Raw genomic sequence first — 16,482 nt, 5'->3', positions numbered from 1 at the left:
ATTTCTACTTACCCAAAGCTGTTGCACGATGAAATGTGTTTTCAGCGATCGATGATGGGCTTGAATGAGTGCTCGAAAGTTAGATCACCATAATCTGTAAACAAGAAAAAAAATCCAACTTTGATTTAAATTTTTCAAACAAATGCATTCGTTTTTTTGCAGCAAAAGTTGATAAAAAAAATGCAATATCAATTATGGGATTGCGTGGGTCATTTTTCAGATCATGAAAATCTGATAATTTTAGTAATTACCTACTCGAGTGGCAAAAAATATTCAGTTGGCTGGAATTCTTGTGGCACAATGAGTGAAGGGGAGGGGGGGGGGGGGAATTACTGATCCTCACTCCAGAGTCCAGATATATGTTTAGTCTAGCTCTAGCTCGCCTGAGAGAGACTGGTGCGGTAGTCTTAGAGAGGGGGGATGGTTTTTACGCAATTTGGCACGAGAATGGTTACGTATACACGTCGTTAAGTCTGCAGGGGTCCAAGAAAAATTAATTTTCACATCCTAAGAGAATTCATCGCACGATATCCATGAGCCACAACAAATATTGAAGTGGGGGCAGAGGCACTGGAGGGGTGTAGATGAGGGTAGCATAAAACTGGACTTCATATTCGTGTTCGGGGGGTTCGATTTATACGGAAACGACGCCTCGTTCATAAAAAACGATAATTTACACTAGATTCCATTTTTACCCTCTCTGTAAGTTTTTTCAAATTCTAATTTTTGACCACGACCCGCCTCAAATTTTTTTTTTGGAAAAAATATATCTATATTTTTTAGGGGAGTCAAAAACACACTTGAAAATGCTATTCCCATTTTTGTGCCGAATCATGGTCATCGCTAAAACAGGTAAACAAAGCTCAAAAACTCCATTTTAAGGGGAAAATATGGGGGAGGGTGTGAAAATTTTAGAGGAGATACCTCTTATGGATGTTTACAACATACTACAAAATTGAAAAAATCGGTTCACATGGGGCTGAGAAAAAAAATTTTATTGTAGATAATTTCAGAAAAGGGGGGTTTCTCAAAAACGGGGGGAGGGGTCTGGGGGTCTGAAACTTTCGTGATGGAAGGTGCTCAAGGGTACCCACCTTCCATGCAAATATCAACCCTGAAGCTCTCGGGGGTAAATTCACCATACTTATCCACCTATAGCCTTTTTGGCTTAACATTTTTGAGAAGTGCTCGAAAAATATTTTTGTCAAAATATTTGAATTTTTGCAAAATTTCAACGCATTTTAATAATAGGTAAAGGTAAAGGTACCACAAGAATTTTTCAAAAATCTCCCAAAAAATGACTAATTTTGGGCTAAAAATTCTTCAAAGGTATTCAAAAAAAATTTTCGTCGAAATATCTGATTTTTTTGCGAAATTTCAACTCATTTTAATAAGTATAGGTAAGATCACAAGAATTTTTCAAAAATCCCCAAAAAATGACCCAATTCAAGGCTCAAAATTCTTCAGAAGTGCTCGAGAAACATTTTCGTTGAAATATTTGATGAATCTTTCGCGAAATTTCAACTCATTTTGATTAGTTAGTTGCATAAGGCTTTTTCAAAAATTCCAAAAATTATAACCCTATTTCATTGGGCTTAAAATTCTTCAAAATCATGCAAAAAACATTCTTATTTCAATATTTGAATTTCTTGCAAAATTTTAACCCACCTTGATGCATAAGGCTTTTTCAAAAATTCCAAAAATTATGACCCCCATTTGGGCTCAAAATTCTTCAAAATCACTCAAAAAACATTTCTACCAAAATATTTGAATTTCTTGCAAAATTTTAACCCATTTTGATGAGTTTCATAAAACTTTTTCAAAAAATTCCACAAAAATGATGACCCAATTTTGTGCTTAAAAATCTCCATAAGTACCCCAAAAACATTTTCGTCGAAATACCTATTTGAATTTCTCGTGAAATTCTAACCAATGTTGATACGTAGCATGACACTTTTTCAAAAATCTCAAAAATCATGACCGGCCATTTAGGCTCAAAATTATTAATAAATGCTCGATTCATTTTAATGGATCGCTAGGTAATTTTTGAATAATTATACAGCAGTTTATTTTTATTGAAAATTGGAGAGGGAAATTACTTTAACATTCGATCAACCCTGTAGTCATACCGATTTAGAACAACAGGTACTTGAAGCAAGCTCCAGAACGGGAGGAGGGGGAGGGGGTAAAGTTCTCTCAAGCCCCAGATCTCTCTAAAATCTTCAATTAGCTAAACTTTCACCGCACTGAAAAAATTTTTGTACAAGTCCCTTATCCTTTCCAATGGGCTCACGTGAGATAAAAATTATTCTTCAGGGTTCGTTTTCATGTATTAAGATAGTCTAAGCAGCAAATCATAATTCTCAAACTCTTAAAAATGTTTTGAAAATCATTACATTCCAAAAAATATAAAATTGTTATCTCTATAAGTAATCTGTATTTATGTTGAAATATTACAAAATTAACCATAAAAAACATTTTGCCCCCCCCCCTCCTCTTCCCTCACAACTCCTAAAATTATTGTACTGCAGATCCAGAATTTCGATCAACATTTTTTCCTCGTCGCGAAGTCGATCTTTGGACCCAGTTTTGTTTCAAAACGTCGCCAGGGACCAATTCGATAATCTTGACCGGCCATCCCATTCATTTTCGAACATCTTTTACCATTTTTGACCCCTCTACCGAAACCCAAACGATTTCTAAAACCTATATTAGAACTTCTAAAACACTACCACCGTTTCCTGCTTACAATAATCGCGAAAGCTCGCAATACACTCCGAATAATTCTAGTTGTTTTGCACCATACAGCGAATTGCTTAACGCCCTAATTTTCGACGCTGCAGTACAGAAGAAAACGCAAGCGAGACGCGGTGAATAAAACGATGGAAATTCCAAGGAGAACCGCATTAACAATCTGTGATAATTCGAATTCTTCCTATTCCTTGGTATTTCGCAAATCGCTTTTGTTTCACGTCGCGTACAATTAAACGAAAGGGAGCATCGTGGCGGCCGTCGTCTCGATGAGGATCGATGAAGGAGGAGAAAGGAAAGGATACTGATAGAGCAAATTTCGGCTATATGGTACTCGAACAGTAGATACCTATAGGTAAGTATACCTACATTGGTATCGAAATATTTGCCGCGGATTATCGCAATACGAGTACGAGCTGGCTGCATATTGTAAGACGATTGCGAAACGATGTGCGAAATTCTACAAAATCGCGTATATAACTGCGACGATAATTATACGAATTTTAATATTATACCATCGGTGTGTGTGGATAAATAAAGTAGCAGGTACCTATACGCGATAAATCCGATATAATTCGTTTTAATTTTCGGTGTGTTGTGTATAACAAGGGTGCGCAGCAAGGTGATGTATTTGTGCAGTTCACAGACGACGCACATATGTACGTGGAAGCTGCGACCGACCCGACCGAAGCCATAGGGTTTGAAAACGGTCACAATAGAGGCGCGAATTCGCATACTATTTATCACGCGAGTCCAGCTTAATATAACACACAATATACCGGACGAAAATAAATAGAAATACCGAATTCGAATCAACAATTCCGAATATTGAATATTTAATATTCAATTTCCAACTATCTAACGTTATAAAATACACCGACCGACTGAATTGTCACTGATACGCCCGAATAATACGACCTAAGGCAATAATTATTTTGACAATAATTGCATTACACTTATCTGCCAATTCGCTCCAACACCCTTTAACATTTCAAATAACGTAAAGGGTTTCTAACATGTTTTTGTTTCGTGTACCGCTATTTACGAGCACGTATAAACTAATAAATTAACCCTGCTAGGGTTTCTCAAATTTCATACTATATACGTCTTTCACCACCAAAAATGTCACGCGTGTGAGTTCTGCGTGCACTTTTTCTTTCAAGTCTTGAGTAGTGGCAGGGGGGAATTCGACTCATCTCCAATTCGGATTTGAAACAAAAAATTTCCATGGTTTAAGTGTTTCCAGCTGTCTATATTCACGTTTTTCGGATCAAAACTATCCTCGGGAGAAAAGTAGGAGGGGGAGGGGGAAGGGCAACACCGAATACAGGGAAATTACCAAAATCAAAAATGCTATCGCGAAGAACAGGTTTTCAAATACAAGCAGTTCGTTACAAATGAGTTGAAAATTTTTATTCCTGGCGCAGAACCCGCCTACCGTTGTAGTCGGCAGTTCTCATAACAAATCTCCGGAAACTCGTACTCTAGCACCAAAGATCTGTTTAATGATGATTTTTCTCAATTTCCAAGCAAGGCTCGTCACTTTGAACGGGTTGAAAAAAATTACAATGGGTGGGAGGGGGGCTGAATGGCAAAAAAATTTTCTCCCTTGACATTCCAGTAAGAATGTTACTTTTTTCAAAGTAAGGGAAGGAAGAACGAAGTAGAGCTTTTCATTCCTATGCGTCCTAACGCAATTGGAACGCGAAATTTTTCATTCCTGGCGCAGAACCCGCCTACCCTTCTGGTCAACAATTCCCACAACAACTCTTCAGATACTCGTATTTTAATGATGGCTTTATTCAATTTTCAAGTACAGCTTGTCACCTCAGATGGATGACAAAAAAATGAAGGTGGGGGGGAGGCTATATAGCCAGAAATTTCCGTCCTGAAAATCCCAGAAAAAAAATTTACTGAACCCCCCTTTATCCTTCTGGTCAACAATTCTTATCACAACCTTTTTAAACAAGGGAGGTGTCTCAACTAGAAGACGATCATTTCGCACCTTGGGAGTAATGAGGTTACATCTCAAAAAAGTAAAATTTTACAGGAGAGTGATTTTCTTTTTAGCGTGCGTAGCACACTATTGGTTTCGCTTTGAGAAATTGAAATTTCAATTACAATGAATGTTCTCTTAAGCTATCCAACCGTTTTTTGTACCTATTGGACACCATTTGAGAATCATTAAGGCGGAGGGAATAGATTAATTTTCATTCAATTCGGATGGGTAATTGCTGAGTAATTGCAATTTTAGTTCATTATTTTAATGCATTAAATCCTAAAAAAGGGAAAAGGGGACTTGTAGAACACCTGCCGCTCATTGTACCCTGCTATACCCCCAGTCTATTCCATCACCGCTTTTCAAATCAGCTGTCTCATTGTACCCTGTTACACCCCTCATCTGTTAGCTGTATATTCCAAGTGGGAGTGGTTTGGTGGGGCGTTTACCCAACAAATATATTCTTTTAATGCCGTAATCCACCATGTGAACTCGTAGTCGAATGGTTAGGGCATGTAGGTAGGAATAGGAAGTTTAGGGACCCAGGTTCGAATCCCCGTGAGATAAGTAGGTAGGTGACAGATTTTTCGTACTAATTACTAGAGACTAAGGATACTTTTCGGCATCGTGTGCTGTCGAGTGCTTTCGGCTACCCTCGTTTGACTTTATTCTTTGTAATGATTCAAGTTCCCTGTTCCTGTTGATGAGATTATTGAGATTTTGATATTTTTAATTTTAATTATAATATTCGAATATTATATTGTCTTTTACATATTCTTCATTGTCTTTCTTGTAGAATACAATAATTTTTTGTTGCTTAATAATATACTTTGGGTTAAATGCCTGGTGAGCAGTTGGAAATCTGATTATTAGATTTTTTTTTTCAACTTTGACTTTGACTGATCATGATGTGATATCAATCTTCTTTTGAAAAACTTCCAAGTTCCAAATGTTTGTACAACAACGTCACTTCTGTTAAAGTTTTACATTTTCTTCAAATTGAATTCGAAAGACTAGTATCATCACAGCTGTTTTTTCTTTATATTTGGTAATGTTCGGATTGGAAACTAAGTTGTCTAACAAGAGTACAAGACTGTCGACGAAATATGAAACAGATTAAAATTCAAAAGAAACAGGACTAACACGAGTTTTATCATTAAAATACGTATAATATTTGTATTAAATAATATGATTATGAAAAAGAAAGATTTGAACAAAAAGGAAACAGTAGTTTCATCTTTGATAAGGAGAATATTTCATTTTCATGGAGACAAGTCAAACGAGTGTAGCCGAAAGCACTCGACAGCACACGATGCCGAAAAGTATCCTTAGTCTCTAGTAATTAGTATTTTTCGTAGGGAAATTGGATAGGTAAATGCTTTGGAGTTACCTATGTAGTACATGATAATGACTAATGAGGCAAAAATAATGCTGAAAGTGAGTTATGAATTATGATATCATTTGCTAACTAAAAATTCATTTCATTAATTTTTTGTCTACATATAGCCATAAGTATAGTAAGAATTACCTTGATATGAATAATTTTCAACTTTTTACTTATGATTTAAAAATTACTTCAAAATGAGTAATTAAACTAATTTGTGATCTGTCACAAGAAAACCAGGTTAGTGTCCAAAATGTAAATTTTACAGGCAAGCATTTGAAGTTTTGAATTTATGTGTTCGGGGATCTATGATTCGTAGGTCCGTGAAACTTGGACCATTTTTGACCACCAGGGGTGCCAACATGACCTGACATTTTTTTTCAAAATCAGGGTTGCCAAAGGCCGATAATCGAAATTTCCCTAAATCGATTTTTTCGTTTTTTTAAAATTTCGCACCAAAAATTTCGCGAAAACTACTAAGAATGAATTATTAACATAAAATAAAGTTATTTATCGAGTTTTTCAATTTTTTCAAGAAACTTGTTCAAGGTGAAAAGAGTTGATTTTTCCAGCTTAAGCCTCATTCAAATTTTTAAAAAATGGTCTAAATCCTACAAATGTGAGCGGATATCCACAAAAATTTGCATGTTGACTCCCCCGGGCATACATTTTAAGAAAATGAAAAAAAAAAATTTTCCCCATTTTTTTTGTAGTTGCTCTATTTTTTTAACCTTAAATTTAGGGTCAAAAGAATCGTTCGCGAACGTTTTTACCACCGCAGGCAGATTCTGCACCCTGAGTACTACCAATATCCATCAAAAAAAAATATATCGATTTTTTGGACACTAACCTGGTTTTCTCGTGACAGATCACATTTTATTTTTGTACAATTGAAACAATACACAATATGTAATTTTTATTATAATGATTTAGTAAAAATTATTAAAACAAAATGATTTTTACTATTGGTACCTATAGCAAAATTTATTAAAATGATAATTTTTACTATACAATTACAGTAAAAATTATTGAATTGGATCTGGTACTTAATTGTGCTAAATACCAGTATTTAGTTAATTTTTTTTGTAAAAATTACCCATATTTTTTTCGTGTAATTTAGAGGTAATTCAAATTCTTAATATATTTTATAAGATTTAATTCTTAATTTAGAATAAAAAGCAAGTTCTGAAAATTGGTTTGAAGACAATGGAAATTCTAAAAAAAATAATAATATGAAAATTTGTATTTAGAGACTCTGAGAATTCCAAAAATTGATTAAAAGTTCTGTAAGTTGCAGATAATGTGAACTTGAAAATTATATGAAATAAGCACTGTAATATTTATGAAGAAGATGAGAATTCTGAAAAATTGGAGGCATGTGAATTCCAAAAATTGTGTAAACGTTTTACAATTTGTGGACAATATGAACTTGAAAATTGAATTTGAAATTTTTTAATTTAAAGACAATAAGAATTCTGAAAAATTATTCAAAATTTGACTATTTAGATGCAATGTGAATTCTAAAAATTGATTGCAAATTTCCTAACTCAGCAGCAATGCAAAATTCTGAAAATTTATTGAAAAGTTTATGAAATTGTAGCGATGGGGAATTCGGGAAATTGATTTGAAATTTTGTAAATTTTAAAACAATGCAAACTATGAAAAACAACTGGAAATTTCTTAATTTAGAAGCAATACAAGCTTATAAATTATTCTGAAGTACCTATTGTAATTTGGAAAATATGAAAACACTGAAAAACAATTATTATTTTGAAGCAGTGAGAGTTTCAAAAATTCTCATTACTGTGACATGGTTGATTCAATTATGCACTACCTAGATGTAATAATGCCAATAACGGTTATAGCTGTAGAAAAGGCAGCTAGCTACGCACACTTTGCAGCTAAGCTTTGCTTAGCTGTCTAGTTTTTTTTTTTAATTTGATTCATTATTTTCATCAACTTATAATTGATTGTGAGGAATGAATAGCATCTCATTTTAAAGATCTGGTATACCTTCATTTAGAATAAGAACACTTTGAAAAATAAAATCTTAAAGAAGAAATATTTCAATAAATTTTCTCTTAAAATTTTTTCAATGTGAATAAAGAGATTGAATTCATCTAAGAAAATTATTTCAATTTGTAAGGCGATACAGCAGATTAGATATGATGAAAGAAAATAATTTTACATTGGTATCATGAAAAATAGTTTTGTTATTAAGAAATTTTCCACATAAGATACTTATTGCTACTTTATCAATCGGCTGTTAATTATTTTATAACTTATCTGATCAATTTACCTTCTGTAATTTGAGAAAACTGTCGACCTCCAAGAATTAATTTCAGTACCTAAGTGAAAAGAAGTTATACCTAAGCTATGATGTTATTATGTACTCAAAATGGTGAAGTTTATTTCCATGATTTTTATTTTTATTTCCGCAACCCAATGTTGCTTAGTAGTGAGAAACTCAGAGGATACCAGAAGCACCGGGACCCCAAGTTATGCTCAATTATTAGACACTGTAAATGAGCTAAAGAGGACAAACGAGGAGCTAGAGAGGACAAACGAGGAACTAAATAACATCATCGTTTTGAGCGATTGCGCGCGAATAACCCGAAATGGCATTAAGGTAATTCAACTTAAGTACTTGGATTATAATTTTGTGAAACATTTCGAGGAGTTGCAAATTCTGGCTTTATTAAAAACAGAAGCATACAGTGATCTCCATTCGGTCCGAAATGTAAAGAATTGGGCGAGAAAGGGAGTAGTTCGAGAAGCCCTCAAGAAGATGACGAAACGGGCACAGCTAGAAGTATTTTTTGAGTGGCTTTTAACATCAGACGAATATTTACTCACACGCGCCAATTCACCAAATATTCAGCATCCATTTCGGAATGATCGGTTATCAAAATTTGCAGACGTTTTGAGAGAAGAATTTCCGCAATGGAAAAAGAAAGGTGTATTACAAGAAGAAAAAGAAAATCCGGGATTATGCATAGTAAATGTGATGTTTTCCTTATTTGACAAAGCATGCACCCAGAAGAAGACCGACACCATCGATAGAGATAACCTTCCTCGGACCATGAAAATCGTAAGCAATTTAATCGAGTGTATGAGTGATAATTCTGTTGCCAGCCGATGTCAAAAATTGCTGGTCAAAATGTTCTCGACGCCCTATGAAATTACAGATGCCGAATGTGGTATTTTGGTGAAGCATAATTGGTATGGAGGAGATGTTTAGATCTATAGAAATATGCGGCTGCATGAATTCAACAATTAGTAAATCATGGCACCCGAAAGTTCCAGGAGCTAAAGTGCATTTTTCCAAATACAAATTTATAGACCGAACAAATAAGATTATTTTTGATGAAAGGTTCGATGATTTTGCTAAGGAATTGGTTACATTGCTCATTCAGTTCAACTCTGAATACAAGGCTTGTTTATATAGACTAGCAAGACTTGCTGACTCAGACAGTGTCTAGTATCCCAACTCCCAGTTGACCAAATGCTAGCAAATTTTGTGCTAGCGTAAATGGTGCCGGAAATTGAGACACTTTTTTAAAAAAATGCTAGCAAATCAGTTGCGATTAGGTCACATTAGAGTAGCAGAATTGCGCACAAATAGCTAGCACGTAGCTGGCACAAAGCTAGCAAAAAGCTAGCATTTTGTTGGCACTTTGCTCTGCATTCTGCTACGTACATGCGACTAAATCGCGACTGATTTGCTAGCAATTTTTGCAAAAAGTGTCTCATATTCCGGCACCATTTACGCTAGCGCAAATTATGCTAGCAAGAAGCTAGCATTTTGCTAGCGTAGAAAAACTTTGATCAGTAAAATAATTACTATTAGTTAATTTTTAAAAATTCTGGGTGTTTACCTTTAACAGGTGGTAGTTTTCCAGGAAATTCCAAAAATTAGGCGACTGTCCCAGCTCAGAGCTAGCATAACGCTAGCATCTTGGGACAGTATAAGAAGAGTGATGTCACTCTTCTTACTTTTCAACAAGATACCACCTTGAGCTTACATTCAACTTGATGACACACTTTATCTAAGAGTAGCAAACTATACCATGAGAGAGATTGACGCTAGCAATTCGCTAGCATTATGCTAGCGCTTAGGTTGAAAAATCTCTTTATTAAATAAAAAATGACGTTTTTTTTAAATAGAAAAATTGTCAAAATTTAAAATTTGAAAATGAAGTATCAAACAAACCATGAAAATTGAAAATTTCAAAAACATTTGAACAACATTTTAGTCCACGGCAATGGGAGTAATTGCACCCCCTGCCGATCCTCCGGGACAACTTTTTCCTTAAAGGGGACATCCTAAGGAACATTTTAAAGCAAACTTGCTGAAAAAAATTGGCCTTACTTACAAAATGGCGGCCATTTTGATTGAAAGGTCAGCCGAAATCGCAGATTTTGCGTTTCAACATAGGACGTGCACGAAAATTTTCAAACCTTACAAACGTAGATCGAAAGATCATGCAAAAATTCATCACCTGTCAAAATTTCAAGTGGTAAAGTACCTTTTTCGATTTTTGGTGAATTTTCAAAAATCAAATTTTGGCCAAAATGTGAGAAAAAATCAAAATTTTACCAAATTGACCAAGAAACCTGAAATTTGGGATATACCCTATTTTCGACATGCCAAATCGATGGGAAACGGTTTCAACTTGTTTTGAGCAGTTCTGGAGCCTCCATCAGATTTTTGAAACTCAAATTGAAGTTGTAAAGCTCAAATTTATTCTGAAAACTAATTTCAATACGCTACGAAGTACTGCAGGTGAATTTCAAGTCGTTTTAGAGCCTCCAGCGACTCTTTGAAAATTCCTGAAGCCTCCAGCAGATTTTTGAAACTTTAAATTTTCACAAAATTTCATCAAACTGAGATGGAGAGTCGAAATTCATTCTGCAAACTAATTTTAATACGCTACGAAGTCGACTGCTTGTGGATTTCAAGTCGTTTTGGAGCCTCCAGCGACTTTTCGAAGGTTGTATGGCGTGTTTTGGAAAATTGGAATTTCCTAAAAGTAGCTGGAAGCTTCAAAACCATTTGAAACCTGCGAAGTAAATTTCAGCTTGCCAACTCCAATTGATAAATTAATGTTGTGGGAATTTCAAGTTTCAAAAGCCTACTGGAGGCTCTAAAATGACTTGAACCCACCTGAAGTCGTCTTCAGAGGGTGTTAAAATTGGAGTGTAGAGTAAATTACAGCTTTCCATGTCCATTTGATGAAATTTTGTTGTCCCCTTTAAGAAAAAAGTTGCCCCGGAAGATCGGGGGGGGGGGGGGGGCAATTACTCCTATTGTCATATGCAGGAATATTTTTAATGATTTTTGTATGCGCGCTGAGGGATGTAAAAGATACCTGCTCGCATTTTGCTGCAATAAATAACGCAGAAAAAGGTTTATTGGTGAGAAATGCGTATAAGATCTGGTAGCACGTTCCTATCATTTGACTACAAAAAAAACGCCAAGTCACCAGATGCAGAAACTAGAGATATGCTTACATTTTTCTAGAGCCAGATGGCTAAGTAAATGCTAGCTCAGAGATGCAAGAATATTACCTAAAGTTTCCTATCATCTGTGAGCAGGTACAATGGTACATATTAGTCAGTGATACGCTGGCATTAAGCGAGCAGGTATAGAGTGAGGCAAAAGCTAGCTGAGATATGCGAGAATATTGCTTGAACTTTCTTGGCATAGAATTGCAAGCAAATATCCATCAGTAATACGCTAGCATCAGGCGAGCATGTATGAAGTGAAGTAAAAGCTAGCTGAGATATGCGAGAAAATTGCTTGAACTGTCCTAGCATAGAATTGTGAGCAAGTATCCGCCAGTAATACGCTAGCATAAGGCGAGCAAGTTAAAGTGAAGTAAAAGCTAGCTGAGAGTCGCTGGAAAACAGCTCGAAAATTGCTAGAATTGAATTTGCTAGCGAAAAACTGCAAGAAAATCGCTTACTTTTAGCGAGACAATTATTGCTGGCCACAAAAAGCGAGTAAATTGCTAGCAACTTATCAAAACGCGAATAAAACGCTAGCTTTTTGCTAGCATGTGGTCAACTGGGGCTAGGACTTTATATGAAATGGGTATTCTTCTCTTCTTCAAGTCAAGAGGTCACTCCCACACTTTTTTATTTTGTTCATTTTATGTACAGAGTGACTCTCCTTCCCTAGTTTTCCTTCTATATATATACCTTGTTGATTTTACTTAGTTTTCCTTCGTCAGTCTGGCTAAGACTCCAGTAGGTTTTATGATTGGAAAGATGAGGGCGAGATCAGATGAGAGTTTAGCTTCTTGATCCGGCTTGATTTTGATGTACACTGTCACACATACTACAACTGTGATGTCATAGCGGGAGTTACATCCTTCCTTATCATCTTTTTTATCTGAGCGGTGTCTGGTGCTGCTATAGTTATACTCTGGCTGTTTGGACCACACATTGATAGGTGTTCATGTCCACAAGTGTTGACTTTACTCGAGGGACACATGTATCCTTGTGCCAAATTAGCGACTGATCTGCAACAGGGGCCTTCAGGGTGCTGGAACTCACCGTCCATCTATTCCATCTCAATTTTGACAACTTGTTGATTTACTTATTAATGTAGAGCAGACTAAGACAAATACAAGAGTGCCTTGCCTAACCAAGCCTGTGAATCCATCTTGTGCTATAGGTATATTGTTGTGCAATATTACCATTTTACATTGTATATTTACCATGCTTGAAACTAATAAACATGTTGAAGTGTTTCAGATACTCTTTAATATTGTGCAATGATGTTGTTTGTAGCAGTACCAACAAACTTTCCCCTTCTGCCTGGAGGCAAGACACCGCTGGTTGGTAGCCACCGAGTGGGGCCTCTGCTCCCGACCATCTCTGCAAAGAACCTGATCAGGATTCATGCAGGCTCCCTTACCTCCTAGTTTAAGATTGTATGTTTTATATTTAAAAAAAAAAAAAAAAAAAAATGTTGAAATGGGGCTTGTAGAGATGGTGTAAATGGCTTTTAACAGAGAGGCGTGGTTGGGGGTGGGGAGTACAAAGTTTTGTGAGAGATCTTAGTTAGGTATCTTATATGTTCACCAGGGTCACTGGCTTTAAGTTTGCTTCAAATACACCCCTTCCACAAAGTGAGATTTCATAACAATTCTCGTATATTAAACGAGAATTATTCCAATTTTCAACGAAAAGCAGAACTTTTGACAATAATTGAGAAAGAAATGATCATTTTTTCGCAATTTTGGTCGAAAAAATGAGACTTTTTTCACAACTTCTTTCAAACAAAAGAGATTCTTTGACCATTTTTGACCAAAAAAAAGTAATAACTTTTTTTGTAAGTATTTTTCTCCAAAAAGATGACATTTTTCAACAAGTTTTGCAATAAACAAAACATTTTGGCAAATTTGATAAAAGGCGGTACTTTTTACAATTTTTTACAGAAAGTGAGACTTGACAGTTCGAATTTTTGAACATTTTTTTCAAATAAGTTAAAGTGACTTTAGTAACCAAAAGTTACTTTTAGTAACTTCAGTAATTTGATTAAGGTAAACTGCCCTAATATGGGAACCTTTTTCTAAAACCAAAATTTCTCCGGACCTACTGCATATTTTTAACTGTTGATTGCGCAAAAACGTACTCACACGGAAAAAAATTTTAATAAAAATTACTATTTCAGTATAGTAACCGGATCCCATTCGAAAATGATAGTGATTTTTACTCAGCCAAAAAATACATTTTACCTGGAAATTAGGTAAAATTTATTACTCTCGTAGTAAAATTTACTAATCTCATAGTAAAAATCACAATATTTTTGAATGGGATCCGGTTACTGTGTGAAATAGTAAAAATTATCCATAATTTTTTTTTTCGAGCAAAACTCCAATGTACTCAAAACTCCAATGTACTCAAAACTCCAATGTACTCAAAACTCCAATGTACAACCCCCTTGTGTTGATTTAAAATACAAAAAAAATTTTATATGATTTTTTTCAATCAAAGAAAAGTTGAAATTTTGACCAAAAAAAAGTGGTCCTAATATGAGACCCTTTGTTTTTTTTAAAAATATAAGGCAACACATGGAAAGAGGATAGGAAAACATTATATTTTGGTTAATAAACAATACAAATCGTTTTTATAGGGTAAGTAAGGTATTTTTCTCCAAAAAGACGACAATTTTCCACAATTTTTGCAAGAAACAAAACTTTTTGGCAAATTTGATAAAAGGCGATACTTTTTGCAATTTTTCACAGAAAGTGAGACTTGACAGTTCAAATTTTTGAACATTTTTTCAAATAAAGTGACTTCAGTTACCAAAAGTTACTTTTAGTAACTTCAGTAATTTGATTACCTATCACATACTTTAAAAGTAAGCGAGTACAAGTCCTGACTTTGAGAGATGAGGCTCCAGAACTGCTCAATAAGGTTCAAACCCATCTCCAATTAATCTAGGGGTGTCATAAATAGGGCACATACGTATCTACTGAATTTCATCTTTCTAGATCAATTTGACGAAATTTCGATTTTTCCCTTGTTTATAAGCTGAATCTGATTTTTTAAAATTCATGAAAAATGAAAAAATGTGCCTCAGATGCTCTTCTGATCAAATTTTATCTGGTTCAAAAATGTTTCTGGCAGTTGAAATACCTCCATTGTTCGAATTAGAGCAAAGCCGTCGTTTTTATGGCACTTTTTGAAAAACTGGAATCTCCAAAACACAGCTAGAGTCTGTAGAATAGCTCGAAACCACTTGCAACCGACTTATAATGTTGAAATTACATTAGGATATTTATAAAGAGAATTTTAACTTCCCAACGCGATTGGATAAAAATTTCGTGAAATTTAAATTTTCAAAACCGCTTCCGATCTATTCTGGGCGAGGGGGAGGGGTCGAAAATGTAGGGTAAATTCCTAATTTCAGCTTTCTAGGTCATTTTGGTAAAATTTTGATTTTTTTCTCCTGATATTTTGGATGGTGATGGGTTTTGGCATTTCGTTCGACATTTTTTCTAGACAAATTTACATTTCTTGATCATGCATTCGTTGCACATGAATTTATCAAGTATTCATTTTAAAACAAACGCCTTTCCTCAAATTATCGCATCCATTTGTAAACTTGAGCAAATTCTTCTGAAAAATACGTATGTCAAAAAAGCGAAAATATGCCTTCAAATGGTCAAATATCCTTCCAACCGAATAATATTTGTATGTAAAATATTCGTCCTTTTTGACCCACTGCCATTTCATCATTTACGTAAAAAGAATCTCCATTCAATGTGACAGATGATTAAAAGTAAGACTCGTCGTCGAGCCCTCAGGGTCTGACACAATTATGGGCTCGCATGACCTTAATTTGTTAGCAAGGCGTCCGACGTCTGCTCGTCAAAGCCAGTTTTTCCGTCAATATGCAAAAAATTAGCGAACTAAATTCGCGTATAGAGCTGCGGTTCTCGAATCGAGAATCGAGATAGAACTCAGCAATCTGTATATGTGTGTAGATTCAGCGTAAAACAGCAAAGAATAATTACGACTGGGTCGAGAATTTTAATATTGTCGGAATTTGGATTCCACGCAGCAAATTTATTACATCTCGACAGCAAATTCCGGCGAGCTTCCCTCTTTTTACGCGTTCGTGAAAAGTATATAGCAGCGTAGGGTCGACGACTACGACGACGACGACGAAGCTCACTCGTACAAATACATTCGTATTAAACGCAATATTGTCGCAATGTGAAATAAACGATGTTCTCGGATTAAAAAGTACCAACGAGTGCACACCTCTTATATATTGTGCCATGTAAAATACACAGATTCAAGAGGCAATGGCGATGGCGTCTCATCGTTATATTATTATCGAGTTTCCGAAACTCGAGTCGAACAGGTCTTACGAGAAGATAGCTCGGAGTATCGACTTTGCTCATATACGTATAGTAATAGGCATTTCTAGGGCATCTTCTTTCGTATTAAATCGCACGCGAACCGGTAATTATTCCAATAAGGTGTCAGGACGTTTAAGAATACCGCGTGAGTATCAGTCGTAAATTCAAGTCTTACTTTGACGTTCCAGTAAAGCCTCCAGAGACATACTGGAAATGAACTAGCGTACAGTTACTACCTAGCTCCGAACTCGTGCGGGTTCGCTTTTTGGATCATATATCAACTAGATGCCGCGTATTTCGTACCATACACTTAAAAACACAAGCCGATCTTTATCTGAAGCTTTTCTTATTCGCAGACCGAGAGCTTTAAATTTGTTCATAATCGTTAACACGGTCGAGTAAACCTTAACGAATTTAACCCCACGCCCCACACACACTTCGAATCATCCACGCAAAGGTTTCTG

General features: G+C 35.4%; 1 protein-coding gene across 1 annotated transcript in view; it reads right to left on the bottom strand.

Annotated features, from left to right (window-relative positions):
• The window catches only part of LOC135845062 (RNA-binding Raly-like protein), a 196,293-nt gene that overhangs the window by 172,787 nt on the left and 7,024 nt on the right, over nt 1-16,482 (bottom strand). Inside the window, exon 2 of the mRNA XM_065363526.1 lies at nt 13-94. The gene's annotated coding sequence lies outside the window, so the exon portion shown is untranslated. The remainder of the gene's footprint in view (nt 1-12; nt 95-16,482) is intronic.

The sequence above is a fragment of the Planococcus citri genome, chromosome 4 (genome assembly GCF_950023065.1).
Source record: "Planococcus citri chromosome 4, ihPlaCitr1.1, whole genome shotgun sequence".
Classification (NCBI taxonomy): domain Eukaryota; kingdom Metazoa; phylum Arthropoda; class Insecta; order Hemiptera; family Pseudococcidae; genus Planococcus; species Planococcus citri.
This window is presented reverse-complemented; position numbering and strand designations above follow the sequence as displayed.